Genomic DNA, 15,729 nt, shown 5'->3' with positions numbered 1-15,729 from the left:
TTTCCTAAGTGTTGCAGGCTTCATGCCCAGGTATATCGGTTTGCTGTAATACAGCCAAGTGACCAAGGTGTGAAAAACTAAGGCCAGGTCAGTATCTGCCAGGTTGGGACGCAGTCTCCCAGCCAACTGGAGATGGTTGGAAGTGATAATTGCTGCTATGTGAGAGCTGAATGTACTTGTCGATTCTTCACCTAATTTTTAAGTATGGGCTTAATCATGAAAGTGTGCTTTAAACACAAAGTTGTCCAAATTCTCTCCTCTGCATACTGACATCTGTCTCGCTTGGATTGAACTTCACCTACCTGTTGTGTGTCTCAGCTTATCTTGACTTAGCATTGGGACCTCATTCTGGTGTTGGCATGATTGTGTATGTTGAAAAATAGAGATGTATGTTTTCTGCGCCTTGCCAGCACAGAGACCACTTACCCTCGGTTGCACATAAATACTGAAAGAGCTGGAGGTATGCCTTGGCTGATACCCCAGGGTGAAGATACAGGCTCAGGCTTTGCTGTGAACTCACATTGCCTCTTGCAGATAGAACTGGCAATGCCCAGTCTAAGTGGTGGTATATGAATACAGAGAAGGAAGGATGAGAACAGACCCTCTTCTCCATTGACAGGAGAAGACCTCAGGTATCTAATGTAGATAGAGGAGGCTTCTTCGGAGTTGGCTGTCTGCTCGGAGGAACAAAGAAATCCTCCTTCCCTGTGTTACATCTTGACTATCTGGTTCAAGGGGAGCACCAGTTGCTTGTGACTCTTCCTCCAAACCGTGGTGGTAAAATCAGGTCTGCTGGCAGCTCCTGTTGGCTGCTTGTCCCCTATAAAACTCTGGAGTGACCACTGCTGTAAAGTGCTCACAGCCGGTATTACTGATGGTTGCGGTGTCCTCAATGTTAGCAGGAAGGCTAAATGTGATCCTTACTGCCTCGGATGAGAAATGACTCGAGATCCTTTGCCAGGATTGGCCTGTCTATGAACACAGAACCTGTAAGGTTTTTCTCTCATTTCCTTTTGATAGCAACTTAGTTTTTCCTCGTCTCCCCCTTTATCTTCCCACTAATTCAGATTGCCCCAAAGCCGTATTGCACATCGCACTGAAAGAGCAGAGCTCTGTCTCTTAGAAAGGACAGATTTTTAAGCTCTCCACCCCAGGGGATGTGTCCCAGCCTGCTGGCAGTAGGGTCCCCCAGCTCTTCCCAAGCTCTCTGGGCCTCCTGGTGTATGCACAAGGCTGGCAGCTCACCCAGTGAAGGAAATGCTGCGCCTTTAAGCGCCCTCCCCGCAGTGGGTGCGCACTTTTCTGCTTATTCTGAGCTGACAGGTTTAACATGTCGCCTGGTACATCAGCCCGCGTGGTCACCGGAGAGAGGCACCTCTGGCAAAAGTTCAGAAGTCAGTGTTTTGGAAAGATTGGTTTGACCAGCTCTCAAGCAAGAGCAAATCCCAGACCGAATGCAGTCAAATCTTCAACGACATTTAACTGCTGTGGTGCTGCGGCGTGCTGATATCCTCTTAACCTGGAGAGGGGACTGCTTAAAGCTTCATGTTTTACTTATTGTTTCTTTTCTGCTTTGTTGGCGGGGGGGGCTGGGGTGAAGACAGCTTGTTTTGACTTACTTTTAATTAATTAATTAGTTTGCTTATAGTTCTGGCCCAAGACTACAGGATAGGCTAGCAATTTTGGATGTTGCCTTGGTATCTGGACTCCTGTAATACATAGCGTTGCAGTAAGTACATATGTTCCTTATTGCCTCTTCAGGGCTTTTTATTAACGGATCTTAAGATTTAGTGCATGTTGCTTTATAAAATTGCGAGGTCAAAAACTTTTTCTTATCCTTTGGTATTTACTTTGAAGCAAGCAAACAGTTAATAGTAAGCAGTGCCCAAATTACATATTTCTTAAACTCATGGCCTACTTTACTAATCAGTTGTCATAAGATGTCAGATGGGGACCCGTCACTGAAGAATTGCAGAATGCAGCCAGTGAAGCAACTAATTAGTTGGACAGTGGCATGAAGGTGTGCATCCCAGAGGAGCTGAAATGATCAGAGCAGGTGAAGAAAGTTTGGACAGATCAGTATCTCCGTAGTATACAACCCAACACTTGGCTGAATCGCGGCGATGCTGAGGGTGAGGGCAGCATGGGTCCTCCACCAGGGACTCGGTGCTGTGGGGGATTGCAATGCTGCTGTTTTTGGAAAGAAGTACGAGTCAGCTGCATGCTTGAAGGAATGTGACCTGAGATGTGCAGGGACTGGAAGAGCTGAGCAGCTTCTGGGTTTCGTTTGGAAGGGCTGAAGCTGGCTCTCCTGCCTGCAGAGCAGCTTCTGCTGCACCTGAGGACAAAAGCCAGGATTAAGGGCCTGTCAGACCTCTGGAATAAACGTAAGAGCCGCTGTTGTGAGCCAAAAGATGTAAAAGATTAAAGCTTATAAACTTCTATAGGTGGCCCACATGCTCATTTAATAGTTTAAATTGTGTCTTATGAGTGCTGCATGACTTTCTTCCCTTTGTACCAACCCAGTGTAGGTGCACTCTGTGGGTGCAGCAGCAAAACAAATCCTCTCCAAAACTCCTCCTAAGGGTAAGCCCCCACCAGGAGAGTGGCTCAGCCTGGGATGCCGGGGTCGCTTTCTCAGCAGCAAGTTCACAGCAAAGATGAGGATCGTCCTCAGCTTCCCCTCTTTGGGTACATGGAAAACTCAGAAATGGATATTTGACTTGAGATCCTTGGTGAAATGAATCTCAGTAGAAAATCTCCATTTTAGTGCTTTGATTTTCAAAACGTTTTTGCACACTGCTGGAGCAGTTTCACAAGATAAGAATCAATGCACTGTATTCAGGATTACACCTAGCTGTGTCACAGGAGTTACTGGGAGACATGTTTCCACTTCTGAAGCCTTGTTCCTGTAATGCTCGATTCAGTGCAGTGGACAACTTCCCTGGCACCAAATGGGACAATGCAATGCTCAGCCTGGAACAGCGACCGCAGGATTGGCCCTAGCTGAGCAAACAAGTGCCACCAGAGGATGATCCTGGTCCCATGATGGTGTGACTTTGTGGCAGAGGCTGGTGGTGGTCTCGGAGGACACCTCAGACAGGTAGTGCACACCACGTGCCCTGGCAGAAATTCTCTCGGCAAACCCACGTAAACCCTGTCTGAAGGTGTAAAAGCAAATGGACAATGGTGCTTTTGCTCCTGCTGAATTGAGGCAAGATACTTGCTCAAGGGACAGATTCTTGGTCCCAAAAAAGCTGCTCCGACCTTTGAGCTGTCAAATTCCTTCCCCTGTTACCTCCCATCTTTCTTTCCAGTATAGCACAGCTACTCTGAGTCATTGTTTATCTAATTTAATTAACATTTGCCAGTGCCTGCAACCTAAAACACTGTCTTAAAACATTTGCTTGAAAAGCCTCCTTGTCCCAGAGCTGTCATTTTTTAGCATGATGGATAATGGATAGAAATAATTATCCTGAACAAGGTTAGACAGCTTAAATGATTTGAGTTTCAAGGAATTAGTAAGCTTAGCTAAACATCTTATTTTTCAAGACACATTAATAATAAAAACACAGTGATGGCCATAATGGATCGTAAAATCTGCACTCTGCTAAAACACGTGTTGTCTCTTGCAGGTAGCTGTGCCCACCATGCCTTCACCTAGGGAGATTTAAATCTGATATGTCACAAATATATGATATATCATCTGATAGGTCACAAATCACTGCATCGAAAGGACTTCAGGTAACTGTGAATCCCAAGTAAAACGCTTCCGGTGCTGGTGTCTGATTCAGCCTGTCCAAGTAGGAGGGCAATGTATAAATGGGTCTAGGGAGCAGACAAAGATTTTATCCACCAGCCATGCAAGTATATATCAGCAACCCAGGTGGATTGCAGAGATAATTGCTTGTCCAAGATTATGTTTCTACCGCACAGGTTGGCTACAGTGACTCATGGGCTGCCTAAACTACGCTGCCCGCTGAGGTCCATCAAAAACCAGTCCTACAGCCATGTCCCCTGCAGCAGCCCTGGAAAAAGCCAGAAGAAATGAGAAAGCAGAGCCTCTGTGCACACCAAGTGAGTTACTTCAGGTTTACAAAGGTATAACTGAGAGCAGGATTGGGCTCACTGCCTCTGCATTATTTCCCCCGTCCATAATTTTGGGGGAAATGTAAGTTTTGAATTAATCGTTGACCTTTAGCTTTGAAGAAAAACAGAACTTCTGCATGAAATTGCCAAAAATGAGAGTAACGATTTGTAATTGCTTAATTTTGCTCCTAGAAACCCAGGTGCAGCTGGGCCTCCGAGGTGCTTTGCGCAGCGCAGGAGTGGGCTCTTCTCCAGGGAGCCTCCATCCAAGGTGATAAGGCAGACAAAGCAAGCACGGAGAAAAATAGGCTCTTGGCGGAGAAGTGACAAGCTGCATGCAATGGGACACAGGAGACACCCACTCCCTGCCCCGTGCGTTGCACCGTGATGAATGATCAACCTCCTCTGTGCAGCGAGACACCTGGACCTGGTGCTGTTCCCCTGGGTGCGGAGCAGAGGGTCACGTCCTGATGCCCGTCGGCTGCGGTGAGTGCTGCTGGTGGCAGCACATCCTACCCCAACCCAGATAGTCTGAAGCATCAAATGCATCAGCATGGTGGAGATTTCCACCTCAAATGAATTCTTTTTTTTTTTTTTAAATTTCATTCACCAAGTTTTATACTTCGGGGGCCTTTAGGAAAATTAAATAAAAACCTTCATCAAAAATTACGTCCCTTTTCACTGCTGAAAGTAAATGAAAATTTCCTGTATAAAGATGGAGAATTTGCAGACCCACTTAGTAAAATCCAGAAGTTTCACTTCAATCCTCACTTTTTATGTTTCTAAATTTGTTTTTTAAAGATCTCTGCATCGGTGTCGAACGATTTAAAATTCCTCTGGCAAAGTACAGTTTTATTGCTCCGAAGCTAGCATAAAGCTGAACGGGTGGCTGTATTTCAAGCGAGGAGCTGTGGGAGAGTGCAGCTTGCAAATGGCAATGGAGCCCAGAAATTGAACTCTAGCCTTTCTATTCAGTGCTCTTTTTATTATTAAGTCACAGAATAAGTAAAATGTTACAGGGACACTTTAAATCTGCACTTGTTTGTACAGCATCCAATGAATATGTGATGGGGTAAGAAAATGAAAAATGTGGGGCTGCTGGAAATAAGGAAAAGATTGGGTGTTGAAGAATCAAGTATGGTAAATTATGGGGTACAGTTAAATCCATAATTCTAGCATGAAAGAGAAGAACAGGGCTTCGGTGCACTCTTGCGGCTGTGGGGCATCTTTGGGGTAGGTGCCTCTGTTTGGTGGCTCAGAGGATGGGAGGAGGCAGTGATGGCCAGAAGCTGCCTCAGCTGTAGCAAAAGGAAAAAAATAATGTTATTTTAATATCTGAAGATCTCTTGTTCTCTGATTTTTTTTTTTCCAGACTTGAAATAAAATGGTCCAGGACTGAATTGCACAAAACTTTTTATCATGCCCGTGAAAATGTTGGGACAAGTGGCAAAGGCAGGCGAGAGTGTGGAGCATCAAGGTAGGACCTGAACAGCACTTGGGTGGAGGACACCTGCAGGCTACCATTAACACCTCTTGATGTTAAGAAGCCTAAATGTCTGGCTGATGCATCTGATTTAGACTAATGAGTCCTGCTTTGTTTTTAAGGGCCAAGAAGTTTCAGCCAGAGCTGGCTAACGTTCACTGGCAGGGCTACAGTTTACTGCAGGTGGATACTGTGTTGTTTCATTAGGGCTCTTCTAGCTGTCGTTTTAAAAAGACAAATACCAAGTGCAGTTCTGAGGAGAGATGGGTACGTCCTGTGCCGCTGCACACGAGATGGGCCACAGGAAGGCTCTTCTCTTTGGGCTTTCCTGAGGTTGCAGGTCCCTGAGGAGCTCCCTCTCTGGTGCTTCTCACCGCCAAAGGCAGTCATGGCCATGGCCATGAGGGGGCAGAAATACATCAGTGCAGCTCCCACGCTGGGAGGAGACCCCGTTGCCTGTTCATTCCTTCGTAAGACAGTGCAGGGGACCCACCACCAGCATTTTCCCATTTTTTCCTGCTAGGAGCCAGCCTTGGTGAGTGGTTTGGGTAACTGTCCCTACCCCAACAGGCATTAACATCTCCCATTGAGGAGAAAGCCAGAGGCAGGGGAGCACAACTGCTTTCCCAGGCAAGGACTCTGACCAGCCACCCCAACCCTGGCACCACAGAGGCTGTACTTTTAAGAACAGCCCGCAATTTTGATGTCCTTAGTTGCGGTTTGATTACCCAGGGTAGGAGATGCAATGCAAATATTGTGCCTATTCCTATGCCCTTGTGAATGGTGGAAGAGAAACCTCCTACAGAAATAAACGTTTCCTGTGGTCATGGCTGACTGGCCAGGCACTGATTTCTGTTTCTCACCAGTGCCAAACCAGTTCCTAGGGGATTAGCACTGGCCCTGCAGCTCCTACGCTCACCTGCCATTTTGTCCAGGCCTTGTGACTGTGCTTCTCATTGCACAGGTGGGAGGAGGTGTGAATCCTTATTTCCAACACGCTGGGAAAGAGTGGAAAGGGCTGACCCTGCTGCTGTACTTTCTAGCCCTGTTTTCAATGTGTTTCAGATTTCACAAAGCCATTGCAACTATGTTTTGCCCTTCTCCTAGCTTGAGAAAATAACAGAGTTACACACTATTTATTGCCTGACAGCATTTTACATGCACGTTTTTCCTGCTATTGAACACTAAGGAGCTGTTACCTGTGTTTTCCGTGCTCCAAATGAAGAGCAAATGACCCATGAGCTACCAATTTCTAATGTTGTAAAAAAAACACGTTTTTTGTTTTCTGTAGGTCAGAGATGGATGGGTCAGAATTGTTAGGCAGATGGAAGAAATCACCAAGGCAGACAGTCCTGTGAGTAAGAAAAGCCCCTTTCGTTTGTCCCTATGAAAAAAGTCCTTATGTTTGTCTACCACAAAAGTGAGTCCGATGAAGGGGATTTGGATGGGGCACCAAACCAGCCAGCTGGGCAGTGGCTTATGATATGGTGCTGAGAAAACACCATGGAGAGCTACTAAGGCTTGGGTCTACGGTGTAAGGGAAAACATGCCAAGGATGAAATTCTGCTCCTAAAAGGCATTAGCAAACACCCTACTAGCATCAGTGGATGGAGCTCTTGTGGCATCCAGGATCATTGCAGCTCTGCGTTCAGGTTGTGGCTGGCGAAGAGCAGCAATGAGGAAGACCTGGAGGTGACAGGGTTGCTAATCCCCAACCTGCCCTGCGGGGCAAGAGAGAGCCAGCTCTGCCCCTTGGCCAGAAACAGGAGAAAGAAATCATAACACATGATGGACATCCGCTCCTTGGGTTCGCCTTTCAGTAGCACGGTTGGGTTTTGATGCAATTTGTTTCTCGTGCTTGTGGACGTGTAATGGGAGGCAGAGCGTTCATTACTGGGGAGCCACAACCGAGAGATGAATAACACAGCCAGGTGCCAATGTTAGCATTGGCCCCGCGTACCGATCGTGTTGGTAACCTGCATTAATTGCTTATGGCAAAACCAATGGCTCGGTTTTCCTTAGGAACTACTTGGTAATTACAGAGCGAGTCCAATGAAAGCAGTAGTAAAGTATAATTACGTAGTTACTTTTTTTTACAGTTACCAGGTTATTGTTGGATGTATATGTGTAATTAATGTGTCAGCACTGTGTGCTGGGAGGCTGGAGGAAGCCTGGAGCACGAAAGAGCTGCAGCTTCCCCCATCGCTGGTGTTTTAGGAGGTGTGACAGCCTCTGCTCCTCCTCGGTGGGAGGCAGCGCTGCTTTGTCCCCTGCCTTTCACCCGTGGTGCTCTGGCCAGTTCTTGGCATGCATCTCTCATCTCCTCCCATCTGCCAGCCTCTTTGCTTCTTGCCTGCCCCACGTCTGTGTGGCTGAAGTGTTTCTGGTTGTCCCTCAGGGGTGTTAGCCAAACACCACAGCAGAAAGTGCTCGTAGTGTATCAGGCAGCACTAGGGAAGTATGGGGAGGATGGGTGTGAGCACCAAAAACCACTGCTAGCACAGCTGTATTTTTTTAAAGACTAAATGCAGAATGGATGCAGTGGATCTTTTTTTGGTCATGCGCAGACTCTTCTACATTGTGCATGCTGAGGAGAGCAGATTGTGTTTTTTTTTTATTGAAGGAAAAGGAAATTACTGTACAAACTTCATTTTTCCCTTGGAAAATTTCAAGTTGGCTACTGGAAAATCTGATGGGGGCAATCAAAACGCAGCACTGTGTTCTGGGTTGCTTTAGGGTCACACCAATGTACTGAAATCCACTTGCCCACGTCCAGCAAGTCTCAGGTGAAAGCCCTGGTCTGAAAACCTCATGGTGTCCCACTGTAAGTCCCATCAAACATACAACAGTTGTGACTTGATTTTTCTTCTGCAAAGAAAGCATTTCAGCATTTGGCTGGAAACAAGTGCCAGTTAGTGTTCATTATATCTATTAAATAGGAAATCAGTGAATGTGAATGAAAGAGTGAAAAATGTTCTTTAATAATTTGGGACTTCATAGATAATAACATAGATCTTTTCCCCCATTATATGAAAATCAAACAACAAGCTATCCTATGCAACATCTGGAAAACCCGTGATCTTCTGATCATTCCAGCAGAAAATGTTTAGGTATTTGCAGAGCAGTCTCTAAGGTGGGTTTAGATTTAGGGATTCACTCAAGCATCTGCTTAGGTTCCGTTGATGCCATAACACCCAAATCCCATTCCTAAATAGCAGTGCTTTCCCAGATGAGGATTCAGAGTGGAAAAGTGTCTCCCTGTTGGGTCCATTTCGCTGGTCCCTGCAGTGCCGCTCCACCAGGGTAGGTGGGGTAGGACACTCTGCACTGCCTCTCTGATGTGTTTTCAGTGATTTTTCAAGGGTCAGTTGACTTTTCCTAAATTTAAAATGTATTTCTATGGTAACTGTGAGGCTAAAAGAATGATCTGAAAAAGTTTAATAAAATACTTAACGGCAGCCAAGAAAATGGCAAACGAACAGCCTCTAATGGTGTGTGGGATACGTACATGTCCTAAATGCAGATGCAGGTGAAATGGAGGTTACACACAGTATTCACCGGTCAGCCTGCATGCCCTCTGCTCCCCTTGCGTGGTGCTGAGCAGCCTGCTGTGCACAACCTGTGGCCGTGGGCAGCAATCACGGCCGCTGGTGCTGGGAGGCAATTTGGGCAAACTGGAACAGGAGAATTGAAACGGGATGAGGTGGTCTCAGTTGGAGCAGGTTTGGTTTCCAAACCTGTGTTCACTCTGAGCTGTTTTTGTGATCGTTTTATTTTCCCTCCTGTGTAGGTCAGATTGGCTGGGGAAGTATTACAGAGGCTAAAAATCATTTTTGCTCATTGGTAATCACCCCAAATCTCTCTGGTTCCTTTCAATATTCAGCATTGCCCACTGCAAAGAGTGCTCGGTTTCTTCCAGCAGGTCCCTCAGAGGAGACTGGGCATCTTGCACAACCGAACCTCTCCCTGGAGGGAAATAAAAGCACATGGGGGAGTAAAATCTGTGCGGCTCACTTGGTGCAAACTGCAGCATGCCCTTGTCTGGGCACGGAGGTCAGCGGTGGTGCAGCAGTGCCTGCATGGAGGCTATTTCCGACTCCCATAAAAATCTTTATGTCTCTGTGATCGGGATTCAGCAATGCAAATTTGCTGTGTCAAAGGAAGATGCTGCTGTAAATGAATTAGTACAAGAAGAACTTCTTATTTAAGAAGTGCTGACTCTGCACTCTCCCCTGTGCCCTCACTTTTAAAATTGAAGTCTGGGTTTGCTGCATGCTATGATCTATATTTAGGCACTTGTAAATGAAGTTTTGTGGTCACATGGCTGCATTCTTGTACGACTTCATGAAGTAGTTTTTTCACATTACTGAGATTTATACGTTTGTGTTTGCATATTGCAGGTGTTTCCATAAAAGCTTGGGATAGCCACATTAAGGAAGATGGCCTGAAAAAAACAAACATGAAAATTATACTGAGCACACCTAAAAGCACTACCCTGGGGCAAAAGTGTGAAGTCACTGAAGAAACAAGGGAGTTGGAGACAGGTAAGATTGATGGATTTAGACCTTTTTGGAGCTCCTCCTCCAAGCAGAGGGTGGAGTTGTGCAAGGGGACAGCATCCCTTTTGGGATGTATCCCATGCGGTGCCCCAAGCAAGCGGCGAGCCCTTAGCAGAATATTTCAAAATGTCAGAGAGTACTGCAGTGCTGAGCTCATGCTATGCAAATGCTAGCCTGATGAATTATGTGCTGTACACACTACACACAAATCCTGTCCCAGCCAGCCCTGGAAGAGGAGATAGCATTCTTGCCGGTGTGTCCTCTGCTCTAGGAAACTTGCCAGGAGGTCACACCATAATTCACGCTCTGCTGATGCTTCGTAAAAGTTGCAGCCTGTACCTTGGCTGCTGCGCTGCTGACCCCAGCATCCATGTCACCTGCCGGCCCCTCGGACCCTGGTGGCCAACAGCATCCCCCTGCAGCTCTCACGGGCAGCACAAGCACCCAGTCCTGCCCTGCCCAGGCTCAGCCCAGCAGAAGCTCAGGGGGTCTCTGCTTTCAGGCTACAACCAGAGCTGGCTCAACCCTTGCTTTGCCCTCCTGATTGCAGCAGAAGACAGCTCAATACACAAAAAGGCAGTAATTCATAGGGCTTCTTCTGAACTAAAGAACCCATCCAAAAAAAAGTTAAAGAACCCACCTCTGATAAGCAATAGCAACCAAAACCTCAATATTATCAGCACTTAATTTCACCTGGTTCAGGACACGCTGTAAAGTGGTTCTATCACATCTTCCATAAGGCAGTGCTGTGACACAGGAGGTTTGCTGGAGAGAAGGGACAGCCGACAGCATAGGGGGATTTCAGAGCAAAATGAAATAGTCCTGAAAGGTTGAGGTGGTGTGGTAAAGGGTTGGGGCTGGAATAGCGCGAAGTTTGGCAATGGGAGGAGAGGGTTTCCTTCCACCCCCTTTCCCTTTTGCAGGAGGACCCATGTACAAATCCTGTCCCTGGGAAAGGACAAGACAAGGGCAGGCGGGGGCAGAGGCTGCACGCCCAGAGGTGCCACCCTGCTTTTTTGGAGGCTTCTGTCTTTTCGGAGGCTCGTTGGGGAACGAAAATCTTCCATTTCCTGCTGCCACAGACAAGGCTGGGCGCTGGCCCAAATGTGGGTCAAGAGTGACACCCTGTGGACAACTTACTCTTTTTCTCGTGTCCTCCAGGATTTTCTCTACTGCTGCTTTCTTTTCTTTTCCTTTTTATTTATTTATTTATTCCTCCTTCCGCCTTGCCCCCCCGCTTTGCTTGCACAAACATCGCAAGCACCCGGTTTGCAGGGGGGTTGTTGCTGCAAGTTCAGCCAGCCCCAAGCAGTGCGTTTGGAGCAGCATTCCTTACCCCTAAAATGTGAGGGGCTATAGAAAGAGCCCCAAAACCCCCTTCTGTTCCTTTTTGGTTTGTCCCCGGTTTGCACTTGGTTTCCTCGGTATCTCTCAGGGCCCGGCCGTCGCTTCTGACCCTCATCAGTGCCTCCGCTTTCCCTCTGCTTTTCAGCTCCCCCCAGCTCTTCTGTCGTGCAGCTCATCAGCTGGAGCACGGTGAGCTCCTGGGGCTCATAAATCTAGCTGCTGCTCGCAAAATTTGGCAAGTATGACCCCAGGGTGTCTGTTAAACTGGGAGAGAGAAATTGCATGGGCTTCCCTGCAGTCACCCCCCTGCCCTCCCCAAGCTGCCCTGGGTGAGGATTCCTGCCTGAGCACAAGAACTCATCAAAAAAAGGGTTTTATAGAGACTGCTTCTCTTCTGGTCACCACAACGGTCCCTTCCTAATCTCAGACCTGCTGGGGTTGGACCATGCTCTCCTGATGCTCCTGGCATTATCCCCAGTGAGCAAGATCTGATGTCCCAGAGCAGGCTGATCGACACCCGCTGACAATCTGGACACCCCGTCTCCACAAAATAAAATTTAAAAAAAAATAAAATAAAAAGGTACAGTTTTATTTTAAGCAACAAATAATTCAGTTTTATATTGGTGAGAAATTCCTCATCACTCATTTAATTATGCGGGCCTAAAAGAAACCATAATGTTCTGGCATGCCTGTGTGCTGGGAGTGGGAAAGAGGGGGGTGTCAGAGCCCTTCCAAAAGTTTATGTCCTTTCTTACCCCTGGCAGTTTAACCCTGCCAAATCTGCACAAACCTATATATATATATCCAAAAGCCAAGGCTGGAAGGAGATTCCTTAAAACCCACAAAAGAAGCAAATATAAGGGCAGTAATTTTTTCCAGTGACATTTATATGCTGTCATTAACTCTGCTTTAGCTGGTACAGTTTAAAGCTTTCAGAAAATGTAACTTCAGCTGCACCAACTACCACATGTTTTTGCTGACAGGAGCTGCAGGGTGTGCCTGGTCAGCTCACATAGATTCTCTGCCTTTTCCATAGTATGCAAAAGCTTGACAAGGAATAGGCCTTGTAGAGCAAAAAGTCATTTTTGCTGTTATTATGCAATTTTCAGCAATCTAGGCCTCAGCATGCATCCTTGTCGGAAGAAGAGCTATAGATCAGGTCTCAATCTCTGGCATTGCGTAGAACAATATTAGGTCAAAAGAGATGGAGTTTGTCTGGGGAAGGGTTGTTATTTTTCCAGCCCTGCTCGTGACTCTCCATGTATCCTGTCCCTTGAGATTAGGAGGCAGCACCCTGGCAGGCATCGGAGCATTCAGAAGGCACCAGAAAAAAAAAAGTAGAAAAGAATCAAACAAATCTGCATTGTGTCAGGCACTTAGTAATGAACAGCAGGAGTGGGAAGATCTGCAAGGAAAAGAGTGTGGGGCAAGAGTGGCTGGTTGGGTTGAACTCAAATATGTGAACAAAAATATGAAGGTTGTGACAATACTACTGGGCTGTGGGAATGGGAAGTGAGAGATGCCAAGGTGAGCACGAGAAGCTGTGTATCACCTCCAAGATGTGGCAAATCTGAAAAATTCCCCACCTTGAGAAACCTTTCATCCCAGTTCCCAACTCAATGCAGATTTAGCCACTCTGCCTGCAGAAAGGTGCCTTCAGGTGTCTGTTTCAGTCTTACTGCATTGTGGGAAGGTGTGCTGTGGAGCAGGTGATCTATTTCACCCCAGAGATGGCTGCAATTTGCAGGAAATCTATTGCTTGTAATCTTCATAATTGCACGGGATGTTCTTGCTAAAGATGTGCAGCCTGGATCAGCCTTGCTACCAGGGCCTTGGGGGGAGCTCCGCAGCCGTTGTGCTCGGATACAACAGCTATTGGCAGAGTTAGAACAGGGTCAGGCCATCACAGTCCGGTTTGGAATTTAAATTTGGTGGGTTTGAGGTAAATAACATGGCCCTGCTGCCTAGTTTTCAAAGGATAGTTTATTTTTTTGGAAAGTATAATATGCTTTTGGAAAGTGTACAGGCAGTATTGGGGATGAAGGGCTCTGTGTAACAATCAAGTTTTTACCTTTTAATTAACAAAGCTTTATAAAGAATTTCAATTCAGAATTGCTAAACAAAGAAACTATACAAGCCCCAGATGAGATCTAAACAGCTTCCAAAAGACATTAAAAAAAAAAAAAAGAAAAAGAAAAATACTGGGCCACATGTTTTTTCTTATGTCTCTTGAGTCCATTTATTCCAGACATCTGACATACAATTCAAATTTCCAATAGTTTTAGGTAACCATGTCCAATTTAGAAACCACAGCCTTCAGCTAAGCCTACCTACCTCCCAAATCAGTCCAGAAAACCAGAGCACTTGCTGATACTATGCATTTTCAGATTTGCAGAGCTTTGTTATGTATGTGCCATATATACTTGGGCTGGATTTCTGGCTCCGTGCAATCCATTTAGATATATTTCATAGACCTGTAGTCAGTGGTCACAGTTAGATAAATTATAGTTCTTAATGGAGAGCTTGTTTGTGCTTTCAAAGAGTAAAACCGCTATAAAATTGATCTCCTCTTTTGAGATGCCTTTGACGGCAGTTGTCATGTGGCAGTTCGGATGAGACGGAAGCAAAGGGCTCCCTGTGGATGAAGGACTAATGAGCTTTATTTCTGGCTTGGAGACTTGGGCTGAATTCTTAACCTTTCTGTGCCGGATTGTTCATATCTTGAAAGTGGAGATTAAACAGGGCCTTCATGAAAAGTAAAACCAAACCACAGAGGAAATCCTAAATTCAGATACGTGCAAATAATGTCCTGCTATGTGCCTTTTCCTAATTCCCCACAGGAAACTCCTGGGTAAGGATTTCAGGGTGTCTGGGATGATGCTGGTAAGGCAGGGGACACCACAGCTGCATTAGGTGCTGGTTTCCACTTCACCCTTCTCACCTTGCTCCATAAAACCTGAGTCATCTAACCCCACCTACAGCAACAACCTGATAGATCTCACATGGAGAGGTTCCTGTCATAAAACATCCACTCTTCCAGGGCCCTAAGGAAATACTTGGTGGTCAGATGTAATTTCCAAGAGAGCTTGGCTGAACAGAAATTATGGAGCAGTTTCTGTGCTGCTAAACCCCAAAGTCAGCAGAGACTTCGTCAGCCTTGAGCAGTGAATCTTGCTCGGCTGGTAAGTGGCCATCACTTTATCCTGTAATCTCTCATTCATCTCATCTATTTTTATCTTTCCAGTTCTCTTTCCAGTGGGAGCGCTCATACACAGTCACAAACTCTGCTACTGGGGAAAAAATAGGATTTGAATCAAATTTATTGCTGTTAATTTCTTTCAAATTGTTTCATGAATCAGAGCTATCAGTGGTGAAACATCTGTTCATCTGCAGCATAAAGGCAGCCTCTGACATGGTGACTGGCAAAGAGGCCAAGAGTGGAACCAGTCTCTGGTAGGTTTTATGGCTTGGGAGGGCAAAGGGGAAAGTTGGAAAAGTCACCTGAACCATTTTGATATCTGATGGTTTTTCTGGCCATTTCCCCCAGTCTCCTGCTTGTGGAGGTGACATGGGCAGAGTCAATATTCTTTCTTACAAATAAAAAGGAACGAAACAGAGAATAGAGTAAATAAGGAGTTTCCAATCTCATATCTGTTTTTCATGAAGGCCTTTGATCTTCCAGCTAGCCAAATGCATGGGAAAAGAAGAGTGATATTTATGTCCTTCAAAACCGGCACTGCCAATTGCCACAGCCCCATCAACGTGAGGGGAGTTGTGCTGATTTTTATCAGCAGGGCCTTAAGGACATAGCATGCAGAATTAAATGCATTCTGAGCACAAAACAAGTGGCCAGATTATGGCTCTTCAGTGGGAACACAGTAACAGACTTTCGGCATCCTCCTTTTGTATATATACAGGGGCTGAGAAGTAAAAAGGGAAATGCTGAGTCTGCTAAAATCTGTTCAGATTCTTGTGGGTGCTTGGAGAATCTGGTATACAATTATGAGGCCATTCTCTCTGCTGGCAAATTAACAACTTAGGAAAATTACAACAGGGGAGAAAGAGAAAAAAAAAAAAAAGACATGGAAATTCTGTTAATGAAACAGAACAATGAAAATCAAAGCTAAAGATGGAAGAAACTGAGTGGGCCCCATCCAGTTCACTGCCTGCTAGGCTGGATTTCTGCCTATAGTAATTTATGCCATAGCTTTGGAAGTGAAAACAGATTTCATTTACTACTGAACAGTACTA

At 45.9% G+C, this 15,729-nt stretch overlaps 1 long non-coding RNA gene across 7 annotated transcripts in view; it reads left to right on the top strand.

Moving 5' to 3' along the window:
• LOC121074099 overlaps window positions 1-15,729 on the top strand; it is a 32,861-nt gene that overhangs the window by 3,162 nt on the left and 13,970 nt on the right. For 5 of the 7 annotated variants that reach the window (XR_005822122.1, XR_005822120.1, XR_005822125.1 and 2 more), the window contains exons 3-6: window positions 3,636-4,077; window positions 4,282-4,575; window positions 6,864-6,926; window positions 9,973-10,116. This is a non-coding gene — a long non-coding RNA (uncharacterized LOC121074099). The remainder of the gene's footprint in view (window positions 1-3,635; window positions 4,078-4,281; window positions 4,576-6,863; window positions 6,927-9,972; window positions 10,117-15,729) is intronic. The other 2 variants (XR_005822123.1, XR_005822121.1) reach the window with 2 other exon arrangements.

This window comes from Cygnus olor, chromosome 8, assembly GCF_009769625.2.
Source record: "Cygnus olor isolate bCygOlo1 chromosome 8, bCygOlo1.pri.v2, whole genome shotgun sequence".
Lineage (NCBI taxonomy): Eukaryota > Metazoa > Chordata > Aves > Anseriformes > Anatidae > Cygnus > Cygnus olor.
This window is presented reverse-complemented; position numbering and strand designations above follow the sequence as displayed.